Here is a 21,929-nt window from a genome sequence, read left to right as displayed (position 1 = left end):
GTAAAGTAATGAGAAACAGCACTGTTGCACAGAGAAACAAATATCTTTATCCCATAGCATTTGACTGAAAGGAGGGTTGTTAATCTAAAGTGAATTGCATAGTGTCTTTTTCATTCAATTGAAGAGTTATTCCTCTTTTTTTATTATATTTTTGTTATAGTGTCTTTTAGTTTCCAAGGTGTTAACTTGCACTGTTAAAGTTTCTTTAGGGGGTAATCTCACAGTTTCAATTGAGATCCTTTGATAACAATGTTTCTTTTAAACTTATTATTTGTGTAAAGTTCATGCTAATAAAAGTAACTTACCCTATTAAGAGAAATCCTGGAAGCAGAAGAGCATTTTAGGATGCTAATTGCTCATGTTACTAGCCATCCATGAAGCATATGCTGAAAACACACTAAAGGGTTTAGTAATGCTTCTCTAAGTCATAAATCTTTTACAGGTACAATTATGTGAGAACAGCAATAGGAAAAGCACATTAAACATCTGGAGTCAGATGGGTTTACTGAAGTAAAATTACAAAATTAAATTTAGATGAACTTAATTAAAAAGAGGATCCAATTTAATATGGACATTCATCACATTCTCATTGAAATCCTTTCTTGCCTCAAGAAAATATAATGAAGTTTGAATACAAAAGCTGTATAAAGGCTGAAATGAGGTGTGAAAGGATGGTCAAATAAAGAAATTCAATAACAAGGAAATCTCTCTCCCCCTTTACATACACACAGACGGACAGACACACTTTAATAGCACAGATTATCTATTTTTTTTAATTAGTAATAATAAGGGAATTAAACTGGTAACTGCAGATGTTCTAAAGGTCATTATTCGTATACCTCCTGCTATACATGGTGCGTATATTGAAAATGGAAGGATGGAAGTTTTATATGTAGTTTTAGAATGTACACACAGGTGTATTGAATTTTATCTAATAGCAATGGGAGTTGCACAAGCAAATCTGAGGGCAGATTTGGCCCAGAGATTCAGTCTCTAACTTTACCTTATAGCAGTTACATCTTGAACTGTTTAAAATGTTGTTTTCTTGTCCTTAAGTAGTACTTGGCTTACTTTCATTGAAGTCAATAAGAGTTTTACCACAGGACTGGGCCTTACATGCCCTGTGATGGATTTTCATTTGCTTTAATTCAGAAATAACAAACGAGGCTCCTTGCTTTCTTTTACTGAATCATTAGAGCTCTCTTTTTCCATGGTTAAAAGGTCTTGTAGTTCAGCACCACCTGGCCTTTGGTTCTCACAGGTTCTCCACCTCTCAGAAGCAGCACTGACTTGCAGGTCCCCAGGTTACAGTACACCAAGAAATCAAAAAGTGATACAGAACAGTTTGAAAAGCTTCTAAAATTGTTACTAGGATCATGATGTTTGCCTGCACAATAGTCTTTACAATTTGCTGTTCAGCACTTAATTAGATTTTTCATGGCTACTTGATGAGGCAAGGCACTATTAAAACTCTATCTTTTTCTTTCTAATAAAGAAGTATACTGGTCACCTAGGCCCTGATATAGATATAGTTTTTCTCTAGGGACACTCAACATGTTCCAATTTTACAAAGTCACTCAACAATAATGAAATTTCATCTATTGTGAGGCTTCATAATATAAGATGATATCATGTTTACTTTACTATATAGAAACCTGTGTGTGACAGATGGGAATGTGGCAGACATGACTGTTGTAAGATACCTCTTCTTAATAATCGGTAGTTATGATTAAGCTGCAAGGTTAATGACAGGAAACCGTGTAAAGGAAATACTGAAAAACAGTTGCAAATCCAAACTAGAAGACATTTGGGCTATATTCTGTCATTTCTTGGAATACGCAATAATGTTAAATATGAAAGCTTTGGATGTGTTTCCCCCTTAGTGCTAACTTTGTATATAGTGTGATACAAAATGACTTTACTGGTTGGAAGAGCGAATACAGGTGCATGACTTCATTGAGCTATATCCTGCACAACATAGGTGTCATGTGCTTCACAAAAAAATACCAGGTAAAAACTGGAGAGCAGGTCAATTACTCCCCTTCATTAAGAAGAGAGCTGCTACACAGCCACCAAGTTAATCCTGTCTAGTAGCAGGAGTCAGGCCAAATTGGGAAGTACTTTGCCAAGTGTCTTATTTGCATATTAAGGATTATGGGCATCCATTTGCCATCCACCGAGCCCCCACCCCTTTCTTTGCATCTGCTCTTGAGAGTAAAGCAGCAAACATGCTGAAGACTAATTTTGCCTCCTTGTGGAGCCCTGAGACCTTGCATGGCCACCTAGACTGCTCAAATTTGCACCAGAGCACAATCTTGAACTCTCTGCTCCCAGCGGCACAACGACCAGAGGAACCAAAGCTGTTAACTCTAGTTCCATGCATCATCGCAAATACACACTGCATGCCAGGGGAAAACTGGCACATTTGAGGGGTTTGAGGCTCAGCATCTCACAGAACTAGGCCCAGTACAAACAAATTAAAAATAATTTTGTTAGTGATTCTCAGTTTAGGCTAAATGTTGCTATTTCTTGGTCTTATTTAGGTTAAGAATGATGTAAAATTTAACTAATAAAGGAGGAACAACAGTGCTACATGTTTTATATATATTTTCATTAAAATGTCAGCTATTGGTTGCATTTGTTACGAGTACAGTAAGGTAACCTGTGAACTGGTAGCATAATGGGATACCTAACCTACGTATTCAGAAAAAATACATACAACAATAAATATTGGGCCTGTAAAATTGTGCAATCATTTTACATACAGTACATCCAGTCATGTCAATGGAAATGTTAAATGCAGACTGATGGCATGATGGGACTAAACATCTCCATCCCCATCTAAATGTCATCAAGCCCAATATCATAATCTATAGACCAGGCATCCCCTACATACTCCTGCACCAAGAGTATTTGAGGAGTGGAAGGAATATGTGTGTCAGTCAGAGAGGGAACTTGGGGGTTGCTCTAATTTATGAGACTTAGCTATGGTCATAAGAGGCAATATGACAGCTCAGAATTGCTCGGACCCTCTCTGCTATCAGTTGAGAATTTCCCTCCACCAGGGCAGGTCTTGGCTTTCACCATATAGCCAGATAAAGTCTGCTTTTTAGTTCTCAGGAGCACAGTGGAACAAGAACTGAGAATATGGCTCAGTGTCTGGAAAATCAGATTATAGTTATAATGACAGCATTAGACTGGGAAGGTATTGCTAGGCCTTGTCACATTTGCTGTTTCCCCCGCAAGAGGAGAAATGTTAGATGTCATTTTATTGCAGGTGATCACCAAGCTTGTGGAAAATGGATGCGCTCTCCAAAATGCACACCATTCCAGTTCAATAGCAATGCCTTTTGAGAGCAACTACTATAATACAGTGGACAATGAAAATGGCCTGATTCTTGCCCTGTGCATAAAGAATTCCAATTTTCCTTTGTAAACTATCAATTTTTAATTATTACTATGATAACTGCTCATTACTTCTGTTCAGATTTTATCATCAACTGTTGTCCTATGCAGTAATAAGCTGCCTTATACCTCCTTGTGATGGTCAAAGAGAAATATTCATCTTATATGAGTTTGCTTTTAGTGCAATTTAACATCTGACAGTAATATTATAATGCTATTTACTGTTTTATCTTTAAATCTTACCACAGAAAGCAAATGTGAAGATCTTTAAACTGTTGGCATCAGTGTTCCCGTACAGGCTGGCATGAGCTCAGGTGGGTGATCCTGCCAAAAGTCAGAGGAAAATATTCATCAGACAGATGATTTATTTTAATCATGCTTTCCCAGTATCCACAGTAAGCATGGTTTATATATGCCTGCTGCAGGTTTAATGATAAGACCATTAAGACAGATCTGAATTCAACACACCAACTTGTTGACTTTTTCAGGAACTGTGAACCTGAATACTGATTCCCAAAGGGCATTTTCTATAGAGAAACTGTTCTTTCATGAATGCAACAAAACAATCCTACCAAGAAGAATAACAGTGCACTGCATGGTTAGTTTTAATAAACTGTATTAGAAAGATGGTCAATGGGGCCGGGGAGGGAGAAGAAAAGGGAAAAAAAGCCAGTGGCCAATCTAAGATTAATGAAGTGTACTATCAAACACAGTTCTTAATTCTAGATCTAAGATGCTTTGAAGTTCATGGAAATGTGCCCCCTAGTAATTCTAATACGGGATTATCTCTCTTGACATCAGAAAAATAATATTCAGAGATGGCATTTAAGAGCTGACTTGTACAAAAGCACTTTAGGAGCAAGCAAACTTGCCTTTTTTACCATATACTGAACATTTTTAATAATACTATTTAAGTTTCTACAAAAAAAAGAAAACTAAAATCTTTAGCAAAAAGATATATTGAAAAATATATTTTATATAACTAATTTGTCGAATTATTCAAAATAGTTTCTGTTTAGGATGCTGAATTTCTTGACAAAATGCAACTAGACTTAAATCAAAAGCAAAGAAGAAATGGACTTGATAAAAGAGAGATAGTTGGATCATCTGACCCTTGTCTATTCTCACATCATGATAATTATTAGTTTTCATAGTGGGCATCAAATTCAAGTTGCAATATACAATAACAGGCAATCAGGAAAGGACTCTGAAATATACATGATATATTTGAAATTAAAAAGCTACGAAGAGCTATAGTTGATCTGTAGACTTGTATAGCAAATCTCCACAGTTCTTTCTTTCTCTATTGTTCAGGCTCCCTATGAAAATATTATCACTTTTTACTTTGTAATAAGTCCTTTAGGGTGAGATTTTCAAGGGCACCTAAGAGAACTGGGTGCCTAATTCCCTTACATGCTTTTGAAAATCCCACCATTAATGCGTTAGATAGTTCCTTATGTACCAAACCATTTCCCAATGCCCTTCACATTAATCTACACACATAAATCTTTAAATTTCCACACAATAGTCTTTGATCAAAGGTTTATTCTGATAGTTTACGGTATAGTTAACACATTTCTTAAAATTACCATTAAAGTCTTTCCACGGTCTAATATCCGAGAACTCTTTGTAAATTAGATCAACTTTAACATAGCAAAGGTTTCTGGACTTTTAATATCGTTGGAAGAGCATTCCAACAAAAGTGTACTGGAAGTGATGGTTTAGTAATTTAAGCATCAGTTTTGGAATACCTCAGTGACACTAGAACCACAGCTTCAGATCCTAGCAGAGCTGATTCAGCCCTCACATTTCCCAAGGTAGATAGAGAGCAGTATCTCTACACATTCTATTAAGGCAAATCATCTCTTCCATTGTATACTGCTCTTTGTTTTTGCAGCATCTGTGTACACATCTGGCTGTGGTTGTGGTTTCAATATATATATATATATGTTTCTGCCAAATATACTGATTGTTAAATCAGTACTTGGTGTCAAAGGCATAACACACAAACTGTTATATAGCTATGTTTATACCCAGTTATATAGATCATGGCATATCTTAGGTATACAAACCAAAAGTGTGATATGCCGAGAGGCTGCCACAACTCACTCATTCTCACATGCACACATAAATGCTGCATTCTCCTCTCACATTGCCAGAAGCAATTTCCATCCAGCCATGTTCTCTTGCACAAAGTGCTATGGAAGAGTTCACTAAAATGAAGAACGTTTTGAACTCCTTTTAGTAATGTGAATTGAATTCTACTTGGATGACAAAGGATGAAATTGTGCAAACTGCACGCAGACCTGGACTAAGGACAGCAGAGTTGTGCTGCATCCAGAGTACCACCGGGAAGAATTATGAATCAGGAAGGAACATTTCTTCCCTGAGCAATTTGCTGTGCAGGATGACTGTGCTGGCCATCCTTTCCAGTGGAACAACATACCTCCCCACCCTCAATGTTCCAGGCCAATTGTTCAGGTATTTGGTGATGTCTGCACCGTCTCCCAGCTCCTCATCACCCCTTTAAGGTGATGCACATCCCAGGGACATACTGAGGTAGAAGTTCTTGAATTCAAGGCATGCAGTTGTGTATGGCCTTTATGCATGGGGCCCAAGGGAGGAGGGAATGGAACTCTTTGTACATCCCCTCCCCACACCCATATTAATGCAAACCACAGTATGACCCTAAATGAACACATATCTTTATATAGGTCTCAGATGAAAAGAACAAGGTGAATTGATTAATTTAATCTAGCCATGGAATTACAGTCCTCCTGCAACTATTACAAATCCACAACATGTCTCTCAGTGCAGGATTGTATATTTAGATCTCAGAGCCGGCTAAAAGATGTGCAAAATCATAAGTAGGAAGAGAACACGCTGTTTACTTCTCATTTTAGGAGGCTCCCATGAGTTGTTTTTTCTTGAAATATCCTAGGGTCATGAAGTGTGGTCATAGCCATACCTAGGTGGAAGTACATGAACAACTGATTCACTGGGTTGAAATTTTCAACTTTTTTCATTACCATGCTTAAATTTAGGGATATGCAGGCCTTGGTGTGTTAGCAATCCGCTGCACTTTTGGAAGCACAAGGGGATTTTTAGTGCATTTAATACAGTTTTGAACAGAAGCTGCAGTTTGCTGCAGAAACACATGAGTTATATTGGTTTAAGGGGCGACAGATGTACAAGTTTCAGTTTAGAATAAAGTACTTGGTATTGGAGCTGAGAGAAGATTGGTATCTATATTGCAGAATGTAAAGCATGACTTGATACATAAAAATGAACTCAAGAACCAATGTACTCAAAAGCCAGACTGCATGAAATCTTAAAAGCCAAGCCAGACGAAACCTTAAATGTAAGTTCATTTTCATTCCTCTCTCTCTCTAAGCCAAATCCACAGAGTCGTCAAGGTGGATGCAAGGGGCACAGTAACACAGCATCACTTATTAAAATGTCTCCTTGCCAGGCCAGCCTATCCGTAGTCAAATTGGGCTGATGTGCCAAGAGAAGTGGAGAGACCCTACAATGTAGGAACAAAATGTAGTCATCCAAGGGTTGGGGCAAGGAGTTAATGTAGGCAATCTTTTCCTCCAACTCCCCCCCGCCCTGCCTGAAGTGCTCAGTGGATCTCAGTCCCATTCTCCCCCGTGTTCAGCTTTGCTGTGGGGCTGCAGTAACTCCTGCACAGCAGTTGTGATGTGGGAGAGAGGATCCCTACTTTTAAAGAATGTTGTTGATAAAAGTGAGGGGTCAGATGTTGGGTCTTCCCTAATTATCCTGAATGGAATATTTGGCTCAGTGGAGACATCCTATCTCCAAAATTACACCAGTGTTCACAGCTGGTAAATGGGAGGGCTGATTTAGGGCTATGTGGCCAAAGGTTCCATCTTCAGCCATCAAAGATAAACTCATCCCACTTCCCAGATCTTGGAGATCCACTGTGCAGATGCTGTACTTTTGTTGGTCATAGATCTTTGAGACAGGTAATGGAGAGTAGATCAATGTAACTTATTGTGTTAAATTTATTTAATTTTTCAGTTGCTTTACTCCAAATTTCATTGTTGCTTCTGACACTTCCAAACACATTTTCGAGCTGATTCTGGAAATTAAGAAAAGTTGGTGTTTTAATACTATCGCTGAATAAGTACAACAGGCCTAGAAGACTTTTCACTTCAAATGCAATTAGTAATTTTTGCATAACATTGCTCATGAAAAGTATTATAGAACACTTTGCTACCAGACATAAACTTTGCATCAATAAGATATTTACAGGAGGTTACAATGTATCAAAGACAGTGCATGTGTAGATGTGGTAGGACAAGTATGAAAAAGTGTGCAATGACCAAGCGACAGGGAAAACAGCTTCAATAGATATGGGCACAGAATGTAAGGGAATTTGCAAGCCAATGAAGGATCTTGAAGATCTGAGAAATGTTCTCTACTGGAAAAGGGAATGGAGAAGACACCATTCCAAATATTTGATGATAAGATGAACCATCATAGTCTGGATAATTTATAAACACAGGGAGACCTTAGAGAGACCACAAGAAGGAGGACTACACTTGTCAAGAGGGAGAAAGAGATGAAGAAACGCTAAAAGCTTTGACAGAAGAGTGATTGATATAGTGCCTAATCTGGATGATGTTATGGAGCTGACAGAAGGCAAACTCAGAGGCCTGGGAGATATGAAATAAAAAGAGAGTTTGGGGAGAATTCGAACACTTGTGTTCCTGAAAGTAGGGGTGAGTATGAGAAATGGAGAGAATGAAGTTTTGGTTGAAGCTATTCTTATTAAAGAGAAAGTAATGGAGTTTGACAGTTTTAGCAGAACCAGAGATTGATGACACTGAAGCGGAGAGAGTAAAAAAGGGACCAAAATGATGAAGGGAACAGAGACTTAAGTATCATCTTTCCACAACTGACATCCAAATGTGAATTCAGAAAGAAAGTGGTGAAGGGGAATAAGGTAACTAAAAGAGTAAAGGGGCCCAAGCATGGAATCCAGAGGGGCCCTTAGTGGAGGAACCCATTAGCAGAGAAATTTACATTCCAAATCACAAAAAAGGAGCAGCTGGATAAACTGAGGCAAATCCAGGACAGCAAAGTACCTGTGACTTTAGCTGGTTAAGTTGTTGTGGCAGGGTGCTGACTCAAAGCATACCTCTTCCAGGCACAGCATGGCCAGCAGGCAAACCATCTTCAATTTCCTCTTGCTTCTCCCAAATAACTTGTTCACAGACCAAACCCTTCCCCCTGGTTAAGCGATTCCACAGCCCTCTTTCGTGGGGTGGTGCAATGGCTCAAACTGGTTTCCCCAATTTACCTGCTTCACAGAGCCTTTCTTCTCTGTCCCTTTGTCTCTCTAGAGGCTTCATTTTTTTTTATCTTCATCACAGGGGGATGATTTTACATGCATGACCTGTCATGTCATGTCACTTAGCTTATTTTCTCCATCTGGGGTGGCAAGCGGATTGTGTCACAGGTGGGCCTGGACACATCAGCCCTTAAAGGGGCAGTTACCCTGTGACAATTTTGTGTCATGGTCTCTAGTACCATGTGCAAGGTGGGAGAGGATGAATGAGGTTTTAAAAAGAGAGAGAGAGAATATTATTAGTCACATTTTAAAGGGCATTTTCAGAAATCTGGAAGTGGCACAGCCAGATTAGAAACAGCAGTGGATGCTTTAATAGATGAGAAAAGGTACCTTTTTCCAAATTTTTGCTAAGAGCTGGAAGAGTCATAATGATTCTTAATTTTAATATATCTTATTCCAGTCAACCATCCTGCATAGTTTAATCCATTGTTTCACACATACAACCATTAATTTGGTGTAGGCTATTCTCCAGTTCAGTTGTGCTACATAATAGGAGTGAAAATCCAGCACTTCAAAACATACTGGATCATTTGGAGTGAGCTCTATAACTACTTTTTTTCTCTTTCATGCATTTGTGTTTCATTTCCCTTCACTAAATTGAATGCTTTGAAAATACCATAGAAGTTTGCAAAATATTTATGTATATACATCTATGCTAAAAAAGACGCATCTATCCGTACACTCTAAGTTATGTCAAGGGCATCAAAATATCACAAAATCGCTACCTAAACTTAACTATAGGGCAGCAATATAATTCAGCATAGGCCACTACTAACATAACCGACAGTAATGTAAAACTCTGCAGGAAGTTCTTGGTGTAACTCCCTACAAATAATGGAAATCGGATATTGAAAGCATTCCAAAACCCCGATATGATAAAATATTGCAAGTTTGCATACATTAAGGAAATGCTACATTTTGAAGTTTTATGTGGGGAAAAATGAATCATGTTCAACATTGCTTGTAGTGCTATAAAATACACAGAAGCGAGGTTAATTGAAAACCTAACGTAATATAAAAATATGCTCAACCTGTCAGAAGAATAAATATGGTGTGTAAATCTCTACTTAGCCTGATGGGATAGTGAAAACTTTTAATGAACATCAGTTAAAGAAATGAATGAGTAAAAGCATGTAATAGGTAAAAAGAAAAGGAGTACTTGTGGCACCTTAGAGACTAACCAATTTATTTGAGCATGAGCTTTCGTGAGCTACAGCTCACTTCATCGGCTGCATCCTGTAGCTCACGAAAGCTCATGCTCAAATAAATTGGTTAGTCTCTAAGGTGCCACAAGTACTCCTTTTCTTTTTGCGAATACAGACTAACACAGCTGTTACTCTGAAACATGTAATAGGTATTAGCCAGTTGGCATATCACTACGTCTTGTCCTACCTTCAGTGGACATGGAGAACAATTGATCACTGTCCTTTTTATAACAGTCCTTTACATATTTGAAGACTTAACAGGTCCCCCCTCAGTTTTCATTTCTCAAGACTAAACATGCCAGTTTTTTTAGCTTTTCCTCACAGGTCAGGTTTTCTAAACCTTTTATCATTTTTGTTGCTGTCCTCTGGACTCTCTCCAATTTGTCCACAGCTTTCCTAAAGTGTTGTACCCAGAACTTAACATATTACTCTAGCTGGGGCCTCACCAGTGCTGAGTAGAGGGACAATTACCTTCTTTGTCTTACATATGGTACTTCTGTTAATACACCCCAGAATGATATGAATCTTTTCCACAACTGCATCACATTGTTGACTCATATTCAATTTGTGATCCACTATAAACCCCCGATTCTTTCCTAGAGTACTACCGCCTAGCCAGATAGTCCCCATTTTGTAGGTGTACATTTGATTTTTCCTTCCTCTGGGAAGTAGTTTGCACATATCTTTATTGAATGTCATGGGTCTCCAGTTTTTTCCGCCAGGTTAATGCAAGTGTCAGTGATGTTTTACACATTTCAGGGATATTTCTGATGGGCAGCTAAACTGAGTTTATTCACCTAGTACCAAGCTTTTCCAGGTGTTCCTTCCATATCCAGTGATTTATTCCACAACATGACCACACCTCAGGAATTAATCCTTTCCCATATGAAGTAGCTGATTTAGCTTTCATCTCTAGCACTTTATCCCAATAGGTGAGATCTTCTGCCTCTAACTACTACTTGAAAGTTAATGCAACTAATGTGCTAGTGGCCATTTGCTCATAATCCTGAGAGTACCCTGAAGACATCAAGGTGGGACATTATTGTGAAGAGGAATTCACAATAGTCTGTCTTCATCAAAATTAGTGGTCCTGCATTTGGAAGGAGTGGGCCTACATCTATACAGAGGCAGTCTGTGCAGAGTTAATCACAAAAGGGAAAGCCGATTAACAAAAAGGATCAAAATCGCACTTTATACTGTACACTTTTATGAAGCCATTACTTGCTAAAATTGGCAGAACTCTGGGATAACATACTATAAGTTATATTTTTAAATGATAGCTAATTGAACAGCTTTTCTTTTATCACTCCCATATCAAAATATCCTTCACATCTTATAGAAATATTATTCTGTCTTACTTTTGTGCCTACTAGGCAATCGTATCCTTTTTCTATTTTAAGAAAACAGCCTAAAAGCAATAAGGACCGAATTTTCAGACTTTCATGTGTGTAAGAGTGCATACACATACTTTGTGTGCTCAGTTACAAAGATCTGATGTACATCTTTGCGTATGGAATTGTGTGCCTCTACACATCCCCATAGTCTTGGAGACGGGGCATAAACTGATGGCATGTTTTCTGTGCTCTGTCACTGAGGTGTTTTTGTCACTCCCAATTTACAGTGGACTAGCCTGATTCTGTTATTTAGAATGACAGTGTAACTGTCAATCTATTAATGGCATTTACCATTCAAAGCATCTGCAATATCTATATGGGCAAAAACATCAGCACCTTCCGAGATCCCTTTAATGATCTTGAATACCTCAAAGTCAGTCAACCCTACCCATTTGCTCTCCTTTCCCCAAAGCAGAGAAGTACACCCCCTAGACTGCCCAGTCAGCCAGTCTACACACATGTTGACAGTCATATCCAAATTATAGCAACACTTAATAAAATGCTGTCTAGTTAAAAACTAGAGAAAAAACACATAAAACAAAGCAAAACATTTAAACTTAATTTCATCTAGTCATGGGCTACAAAAAGTTGCATTAGCAGACTATAAAACTTAGGTTTATAGTTATAAACCTTTAAACTTGATAGCTAACACACTTGAAGGAATCTTTGTTTCCTAGAGCATGAACCTGTACCAATAAAATCAATGGAAATTTTGACATTTACTTTAATAGGAGTAGAATTAGGCCCTTAGACCCCCTAAAGCTGCCTGTTCCCAAATCCCAGCTCCAGTGTGGCAGTGTGCCAGTTAGTTGATTAACATCCCAAATCCATCTTTTATAATCTGAATCTATGGAGCTATTTATACAGAATATATATATTCTTTTGCTTTTGGCAGAGAGACATCAATGTTTTCAGAAGTGTTTAGAGCATCACTTCAGCCTTAATAAAAATAGAACTCTAAGTTTTAAAATTAAATTTCTACAGTAACATCAGATCTTCACAAATACTCCGTCTTTCAACTCCCCTCTGTATATTTTATTTGAAAAGACCTTTCCTCCAATGTAGAATATTCCTTTAAAAATGCAGTTGGAAGACTTCTGCCTATCTCTATCGATGTTTGGGTAAATATTTTTGATCAAGCAATTTTGTTTAGAATGGTAATGCAATCTCTACCCCGGGGGGCTCTTTCTGCACAGGATGCCTGCCCACAGCTCTACCTGCAAAGTTACATTACAACAGGCTTCATATTCGCTGCTAACTTACAGAGAACTCTAACTCACAAAGCAGGCACAATCATCTGTCATAGCCAGCCATAAAAAAATACAGTATAGATTTTTTCTTACTTCAAGCTAAAAATTGCATGTAGCCACTGTTCTTCAATAGTTTAATATCACACTTAATTATCGACATCATTAAGTTAGGAAATATGTTTTATTTTGGGATCAGTGGGCACAGGCTGTATTTGTCAGCTCATTTAAAACGGATAACTAGACTTGGAGTGTGACTTTCATATAACAGGACCAAGTAGAGAGTGTTACTGTATTCAAAGGAAAGGTGAAACAATAGTGATCATGCTGTGAACTGAATAAGCAGAGAGTCTATGAAGTGATTTACAATTCTTATTGAAGTCAGCATGCAACGAAGTCCATCTCTTTTGTTGTAGTAGTGATTAGTGAATATAGTTGACCTACAATACGTACTGTGTTTAATCCAGTGTTTTTCACATAAAGCTAAAGGCTGAACTCACAATGTATTTATTTCTTTGATACCATTCCAAGTTTTTCAGAGATATCTCTCTCTACACACTGAATTAACTGAAGGGGTGTATATAATTTAGAAGGTAACACAAGTAATTATTAGGAGAGTAATAGTACAGACCTAGTCCTGCTTGTCTTCTGATGCAAGGAATACTAGTAAAATGGCCCCAGATCTGAGAATAATAGAGCCATTGTAAAATAAACTTGAAAACAGTGTCTCAGATTGTCCAAGCCACCAAAGGGATTTGGATGCTCAACTCCCATTAATTTTAATAGGAAGCTGGCATCCAAATCCATTTTGCAGCTTTGAAAATCTCAGTGAAAGTTCTTTTCAATTTACATCTTTTATTTAAAGATTAAAGATAACTGACTGTCTTTGGAGAAACAGAAAATCTACAGACTCAACATTTATTAGCATGTCAGTCATAGTACTGGTGATTATTATTATCATCCTCTTCATTCATTATTTGTTTCTGGTAGTGCCCACAGTGTGATGGGTGCTTTCTGAACACTAAAGAAGGCATGGTCTCCATCCTCGAAAGTTCACGCCCAAAAAGGACAAAATAAAGTAAGAGACAGATGGAGAGAAAGTGAAAAGAAGACAACAGACAAGGACAGCGGACAAGTGGTGGAATGGCAATGGCCATGGCCCAATAACAAAGGTTTAGTGACATTTTATATATTTTAAATAGATACACACACAGAAACACACAAATTTACAGGCAACCCCAGATACAACCATTGCATTATCTTTACTTTTAGGTGTCGCAGGTGAAATGGGCTTTCGGGAGGGATTTGATTGACTTGGATCACCACCTCCCATGGAAATACCCACTGGAGTAGGTCTGCATATGTCATGGCAGTGCTCTCGCCCCCACTCTCTGCACAAACCTGTCAAGGCTCCCCCCATACACTGCTTCCTTTGTAATCCCTTCCAAAGAGAGGTGGGTTCCCCTATGGGAACCAAACGAGTTAGTATAGTCACAGGGTGTATTAACTTTCTCCTGTCTTTTTGCAGAAGTGTTGGGGTGGGGGCACATATAGGGACAGTGTTGTGGAGTTGGTTAATCCCCCCTCTCCATGTGGAAAGTGCCGAAGCACACAGAGGATGCCCTCCAAGCCTTTAATATCCAATGTGAACACATGTATCCTAGGGCTAGTCTACACTGGGAATTTATATTGGCATAGCTACATCTCTCAGTGGTGTGAAAAAGCCATGCCCCTGAAAGATGTATCTATGCCAATCTAACTCCAAGTGTAGATAGTGCTAGACTGAGGGAAGAATTCTTCTGTTGACCTAGCTACAGCCTCTTGAGGAGGTGGATTACCTCCATGATGGAAGAACCTTCCTGTCAGCATAAACAGTGTCTAGACTGAAGTGCTACAGTGGTGCAGCTTCAGTGTTGCAGCTGTGCTGCTGTAGTGGTTTAAGTGTTACTCCTGGGGGAATTCTGCACCACTGCATATGCACAGAATTTATGTCCCCTGCAGATTTGTTTCCCCGCAGAAAAATGACTTTTTGATGGGGAAGCAAAGGGAAACCATAAAAGTGGTCATGCGACCCTCCCCAGCAGTATGTTTTGGGTGCCCAGGGCAGCCCGCAGAGAGGTAAATCATTGTGCGGTAGGGGTGGGACTGGGGAAAACACAGCTGGTGGCTCCTATCCTGTGCCGGGCTCAGCAGCTAGTCCTGGCTAGGCTGGGAAGGATGGGGCTTCCTCTTTCCCTGCACAGCATCCAGGGCCGGGTCAGACACTCCCGCCCAGATTTCTATCCTGGCTATAGGAAGCTCTGCAAACTCCCCCACCCCACACTTACTGCACCCATCACTCCTCAGCTGCAGGAGGAGGGATCACTTTACGGGGAGCTGCTCCCCCCATGCATCCAGACCCCCTCATACCCAGACCCTCCCACTGAGCCTCACCCCCCCTGCACTGAGGCCCCACCGACAAGCACCACTCCCCCTGCACACAGACCACCCCAACAAGCCACCCACACCCAGATTCCCCCCCGCAACTGAGCCCCAACCAGTTGCACCTGGATCCCAACCCCACTGAGCCCCATTCCCCCAGCATCTGGACCCCCCACCACTGAGCCTCCCACACCCAGACCACCCTGCTGAGCTCTATCCCCCCCACACTCAGACCCTCCCACTGAGCCCAAACCACTTTCACCTGGACACCCCCCACACACACATTGTCTCATTACCATGGCACCAAGAACCCCCCCAACAAGCCTCTGTGCATCCAGACCCCACCCTAGCTGGATCCCCCACTGAGCCGCCCACACCCATATTGCCCCATACAGAACCCTCTCAACCTATATCTGGATTCCCCCCACACTATGCCCCTCTACACTGGCGGCTCATAATCATCCTATGATCAACCAATATTCCCAGGTCTTTCTCCTCCTCTGTCATTTCCAACTTATAAATCCATAGCTAATACCAAAAATTCTTGTTGTTAGCCCCTAAGTGCATGACCTTGCACTTTGCACTATTAAATTTCACCCCATTTCTATTACTCCAGTTTACTAAGGTAGCCACTTATCAAAAGAAACCACAGTTCAGTGGCAACTGTATGGAAGGAGGTCAACCTTAAGATAAATTAGAAGGGAAAATACATAGATTTTAAAAAACCCTGTTGAAACTAATTATTTTTGCTAAAAGTAAAAACTTTCACCTCACTTGAACTTTGTGCATTTTCAAGGGGTTGTTGTTTTTTTTTTTTTTACTAAAAGTCCCGTGGGTTTTATTTGTAATATAAATTCAAGTTGAATACTGTATGGTAACTCTGTACTAGAAGTAAAGTAGCCAAATCTTTACATATAATGGGCCAAATTCTGCTCTGAGCTATTTCGGTGTACAGACAGTGTTTCAATAGATTAACTCTGTACTTACACTGCGGAAATTTAGAGAGGATTTTAGCCCACCAATGTTCAATATACACATAGATTGTTGTGAATTTTCAAAATGTTGCCAGTATTTGCTTATATAGATCTTGGGAACTGCACACAAAAAGAGATCCACAGGATTTTTTCAAGATATCCCAAATACAGGGTCACATCCTGGACCAGGAAGCAAAGCATGAGTAAATGGGCTTTGAAATGTAGGGCAGCAGTAAATAGCCTGCTCAGTTCCTCCCATATCTCCAATACCCTCACTTCCGCCACCTCTACAGTCCATCTGACAGCTGTATGCAGAGGACTGCAAATGCATTGGGTGTGTTCTGCAAACTGGAAATGCACCATTTCCCATCGCTTCTGACCCAAAATGTCTGATTAAGTGGTCATAGCATGCAAATGCTACATGGTTTTTTTTCAACCCTGTTAAAAAATGGATAGGGAATGGGTGCAAAAAAGTTGCACAAATTTTGTATTGAATATAAGTCGGCTACCATGACAAATGAAATTTTCACTAAAACAGGTTTGGTGTTACAAAAGTGTTTTTGTTATAACAACAGTGCCTTCCTTCACTTATTTTTGCTGCTAAAATATCTTATTGTTTGGATTATTGGAGGATATTTATAAGGCGAAAGAGACTGGGTACATGATGGCAAATTGACAGGAATCCTGTAGCAAATTCCTCCAAACCTCACAGGGAATTGATTTTTAAACAAACACAATTTGAATACCCCATTTTGGAATAATAAAGAGATTTTGGAAAGTAAAACACAGGATCACTACTTCTATTCCAAGGCTTTCAAGATTAATTTAGAAAACACCTAGCTAAACTGGCCAATGTGGGATAGGAGGTTGGGTTCTGAACTGCGTGGGATGGGACTTCTGTGAAGCCAGTGCACTCAGTATCGAGGGTGCAAGGCCTTGCATTGTTCTAAAGAGATGCTCTCTGAGTAGCTCAGGTGTTCGTAAGTCTGGAGGGAGTTGCAGCCAATGGGAAGTGCCAGCTGGGCATGAAAGGCCTGATTCTCTGCTGCCCTGCACCTTGTGTAATCATTTACAGCAGGGTAAAGGAAATGCAAAGTGGGTGTACAATGCTACCATTCTGATTTAGTAGTATTTACACCCTCTTTAAACTAATGTCAAATCCTACATAAGGTGTAGGGCACTGGAGAATTAGGCCTGAAGGGTTTTTGATGATGGCATAGTGAATAAATAGGGGATCTGATCCCAGAGATCCCTCCCCTGCAACTCCCTTCAGTACTCAGTTGTTATCATCAACAGCACACTAAATGTGACTAACATATGATTATGTGTCATATTTCTTTGAAATAAGCAAATAGAAAGTAGCCTAGTGGAATTCCTTACTGGTGACTACACTAATTGAATGACTTATGACCTATTTCCTCTTATTAATTTTTGAATACTTTATTTAAAGTCCTGTTTGTAATGCAAATTATATTAGTGGGAAGATAGAAAAATACACATCTATCTAAAAGCTTGGTGAAATATTTGCATGACTTCTAAAAGCTACTATATATGAGTCTGGACATTGCCGCATGAATTTGGAGGTAAAGTATTGTAGTCTGGTACTATGAATATAATTGGTCAGCTACCAAAATTGACTGATCACCTTTCCGGCTTGAAAAAGCTATGATATATCTCATGCTATAATCAGTCTTGACGCATTCCAGAAATGCACAATAAAGAAACACAGAAAGAACAAATTATCTTCCATAGAATGCAAAAATATTTTAAAATGAAAATAATTTTGCTAACCAACCGTAATTTTGAAGTAGATAAATGGGAAAAGAGCAAACTAGTGTATATATTACCAGCATTTTAACCATGTATTTCATGTTGGACTTCTTCAACTGATTCTTTTTGAAGAATATCCTTATTCAGTTCTATAAAACAGCAATGAATGAAGGAGCAATGTGAATCTGAGTGCCTTGTAAGAGTTTTGAACATCCACAGAGCAGTTAGGGTTTACGTAAGGAGCGGATTCTGTGAGCTGCTGAGAACTTTTTCAGAATGGTGTCTTGGTATCTTCAACTCCCATTCATCTCCTCACCAGATCAATCCCTTACTCGCTTGGAGTCTGATTTCCAGAAGTAATGAATGCCAGCTGCTCTAGTTACAGTGAAGGAGTGCTGAAGGTGACCAGCTCCTACAAAAATCAGACTCTTACTGTGAGATAGCAACACATCTGCATCAGTAGTAGAAACAGTGCAGGTAATGTTGTCTATAGTTAAAGCTGCCCAACGCTTTCCATTATAAGATCTCGTTTTCAGTTGCTTATAATTTTGCCAAAATTAAACCATTTTCTATCCCAGGCATCTGCCTAAAGCTGAACTATTTTGGAAAGTTTCAGCTAAAATAGTTCAGTTTCATCCCAGAATGGAATTAGGGAGAAGCACATTGTTTTTTAAGATGGGGAAAATAACATTCTTACAGCTGCGAGAAACCTAGCAGCTCCGTGGGTTGGAGCAGCGCCTTAAATTTGCAGGGGAAATTGCCCTGGGATCAAGGATGTGCCTTTTGCTGTCCCTGTAAAAAAATTACCCAAATTTGGACACATCATAAGCCTCTGAGAAATCTCAGTTGACACATGCTCAGTGGAGACTTAGAGTTTGGTAGCTAAATTCTCTGAAGAATTTGGCTGCACAGTGCAACATCCCTAGGATGGAGAAGGATCTTCCCTGAAAGTGATTCTCACATCTTCCTGGGAATGCTATGGAACTGGAACTGAGAATAGGGAGACAGTCTCCCCTGCATTCAGTGCTCCCCTGGCAGAAGATAGGGGAAAACAGGAACAAGTGGGAGGGCAGAAGCAGGGCACATGGGCAGGAGCTGGGAGGGCGCTGAAAGGTGCAGTGGGCAGGAGAGGGGCAGAAGCCTTTAGCAGATTAAAAGCAAGCTGGTGTTTCCTTTATGGTAGGTTAGACCTAAATGAAGAAATCATCCCCACGGTCTTAGCAGCCTGTTGCATGCTCCATAATATCTGTGAGGCTAAGGGTGAAAAGTTTCCCCTGGGGTGGAGTGTGGAGGCAGATTGTCTGGCTGCTGAATTTGAGCAGCCAGTTACCAGGGCTATTAGAAGGGCACAATGGGGGGTTATTCAAACCTGACTTTTGTTGTTATTCAAATCAGGGAGGCTTTGAGGAAACATTTTGATAATGAGCACCATTAATGTGTCTTTCTATACAGCACTCTGCCACGCTTTGTTAATTTTCTGCCTTGCATGAAAATTGTGATGATTCCTGACCGAGATTTGTAGTCAGCAAATGATCAAACTGCCATTATGTATTACTATCAGCAGCAACCACAACGTACAGGAGACACATAAAGAGTGGTTACCTTTCAGAGAGTTTGTTTTTATTAAATACCAAATTGACAACACATGCAAAAGGCTTGGTGGGAAGGGAGTGAACAGTGCAGGGCAGCATAGGCACTCATAGCTGTGTATAAGTCCAGCTATCATTTTGGAAGCTGTCCAAAGGGATGGAGTGAATGGGGTACTGAGATGTTCTGGGAAGGAATGTGTGGGAGGAGTCTGGGGACGTCATGGAAAGAAGTTCTGTATCGGCTGTGGGTTTGAGGGGGAGGCAAGTATGCATGTGTTCTACCGGAGCGTGACCAGGGACTTAAACATCTGTTTGCTTCTCCATCACTTTTGTCATTCGCTCCTGGTCCTTTACAATGCACTCCTCACTCTCCTTTCTGTCCTGCCTTTCTAAATTTTTCCTTCAGGGTCTCTCTCCACTCCCTGCATTCTCTTTTTTCAGCCTCTGAGGATTGGAGCACCTCTCGGAACATGTCCTCTTTACTCCACCTTGGTCGCTTCCTTATCCGGCAGAGGTGCTCTGCTGGTGTGTAGGGCATTCTCCTAAAGGCCACACCTACAGAAACATAAAAAACAATACACAGAAGCATGATTGTTAGTTCATGCACAGCATTGAATCATTGTAGTAAAATACACCACTTTTAACATACCAATCACTTTGTGTCTGTTTCTTGGCAAGCACCCATCTCCGTGAATACCTTGAACATGGTGAGTTCAGCCTGGGTGGGATTTGGATGTTCCAGATAGGGAAAAGGGTCTAGGTGTTTTTTTAATGGGACCACTGAAGGCGACTTGGGACAATATCGTAAATTCTGCTACCATTTTCCACAGGCGGGGGTCATTGAAGCAAATATCTCACTCCTGAGGGTAAGCAAGGATGCAAAGGTGTATCTCCTGCAAGAGTGCAGTTTCAGACCCGGTCCCTATGCTGCTCACCTGTGTGCTGCTTTGGTCCCTGCACAAGTGGCACGGGAATGTTTCCTAAAATGGGGGAAGGAACAAAGTAGCTCTGCCAAGGAACCTTCAGCAGAGGTTTGGCAACTACCTCCAGGAAAGTTTCCTAGGGATATCTCTGGAGGAGTCCCATGAAATCTTGGTGTGCATTAACATGCTGTTCCACTGCACTGCTTAGCTGCACAGGGAAACACAGCTAGTCTTGTATATTTCTATCCCTTCACCCACTTCTAGACTATACAGAGTAAAGGATGGCACTATCTCATATAACTAAGCAGCAGCATCTCAAAAAGATCACTTACCAGGGCACTCCTCTCCTGCATCATGTACACCAGAGATGGACTGCTGGGACTGGCTAGACCCTTCCGGAAGTGCGAAGTCCTGACTCTCCGCATTACTGAACAACCCTGCCATGTGCTCCACATCATCCTCCAACTCAACCTCCTTGTCCACGATTTCGTCCTCGGGGTTAGGTCTACTGTCTGCCACCTTCAGCCCACCGAAGTATCCACAGGGGTTGCCGCTAAAGATGGCGTCCAGCTCCTTATACAAGCAGCAGGTCTTCGGCGCAGCACCAGAGAGACCAGTTTGCCTCCCTTGCCTTCTGGTATGCCTACCTCAGCTCCTTTATCTTCGCATGGCACTCCTGTGCATCCCATTTGTAGCTCTTATCCAACCAGCCACGAGAAATCTTCCCATAGGTATCTAAGTTCCTATGGATGGAGCGGAGCTGGGACTGTACAGCCTCCTCTACCCATAATGCCAGCAGATTCAACAACTCAGCATTTGCTGCATGGAGCCACCATAGTCAGCTGGAAAGATGCAATGTAAGCTGTCCACACCGAGCAAGCAGGAAGTGATATTTCAAAAATCCCCATGCCTTTAAAGGGTGAGGGGCAGATGCATGTGTACCTGGGTGCAGGACAGTGGAGTTTGAACTGCGGAACAAAGCAGTCAGGATGGGCATTGTGGGAGAACTCCTGGAAGCTATTTACAGAGACATAACCAAGTGTGGGGTCTACCCTGACACTTTGTCAATATAACTTTGCCACAAAATGCTCTACACCTCTCGTTGAGGTGGTTTTATTTTGTCAGCAAAGCAGGAGAGTTTTGTTGGCAGAAGAAGCATAGTAGTGTATACACCTCCACTGTTTTGTTGACGAAACCTGATGTTTGTTGACAAAACCGTGTAGTGTAGACAAGGCCTAAGGGCACATTTAGTATTTTCCTGGTGATTGCCTTGTGTCCAGTTGATATATATGTGGCTATCAGGTTGGTGCAGTCTGCGACTCAATCCTGGACAGAGAGTGGGAGGAGTTTGATAAGCACAAACTTAATTCAGCCATCTCAGAGTGGGAGTGCTTCCTCCTGATGAGTAGAGGAAACCTCCACAGCTGCAGACCCTTAACACTGCAAAGTGCAGGAAAGAACCACAAAAACAATTCGAGAGCTGGAGAAAATGCCTTACAGTGAGAGACTCAAAAACATAAAGAACTCAATATTTAGTTTATCAAAAGAAGACTGAGAGGTGACTTGATTACAATGTGCACCTATCGGGTACTAAAGGGGTTTTTAATTTAACAGAGAAAGG

Source organism: Eretmochelys imbricata, chromosome 10 (genome assembly GCF_965152235.1).
Source record: "Eretmochelys imbricata isolate rEreImb1 chromosome 10, rEreImb1.hap1, whole genome shotgun sequence".
Lineage (NCBI taxonomy): Eukaryota > Metazoa > Chordata > Testudines > Cheloniidae > Eretmochelys > Eretmochelys imbricata.
The sequence above is the reverse complement of the archived record's forward strand: the minus strand, read 5'-3'. Positions refer to the sequence as shown.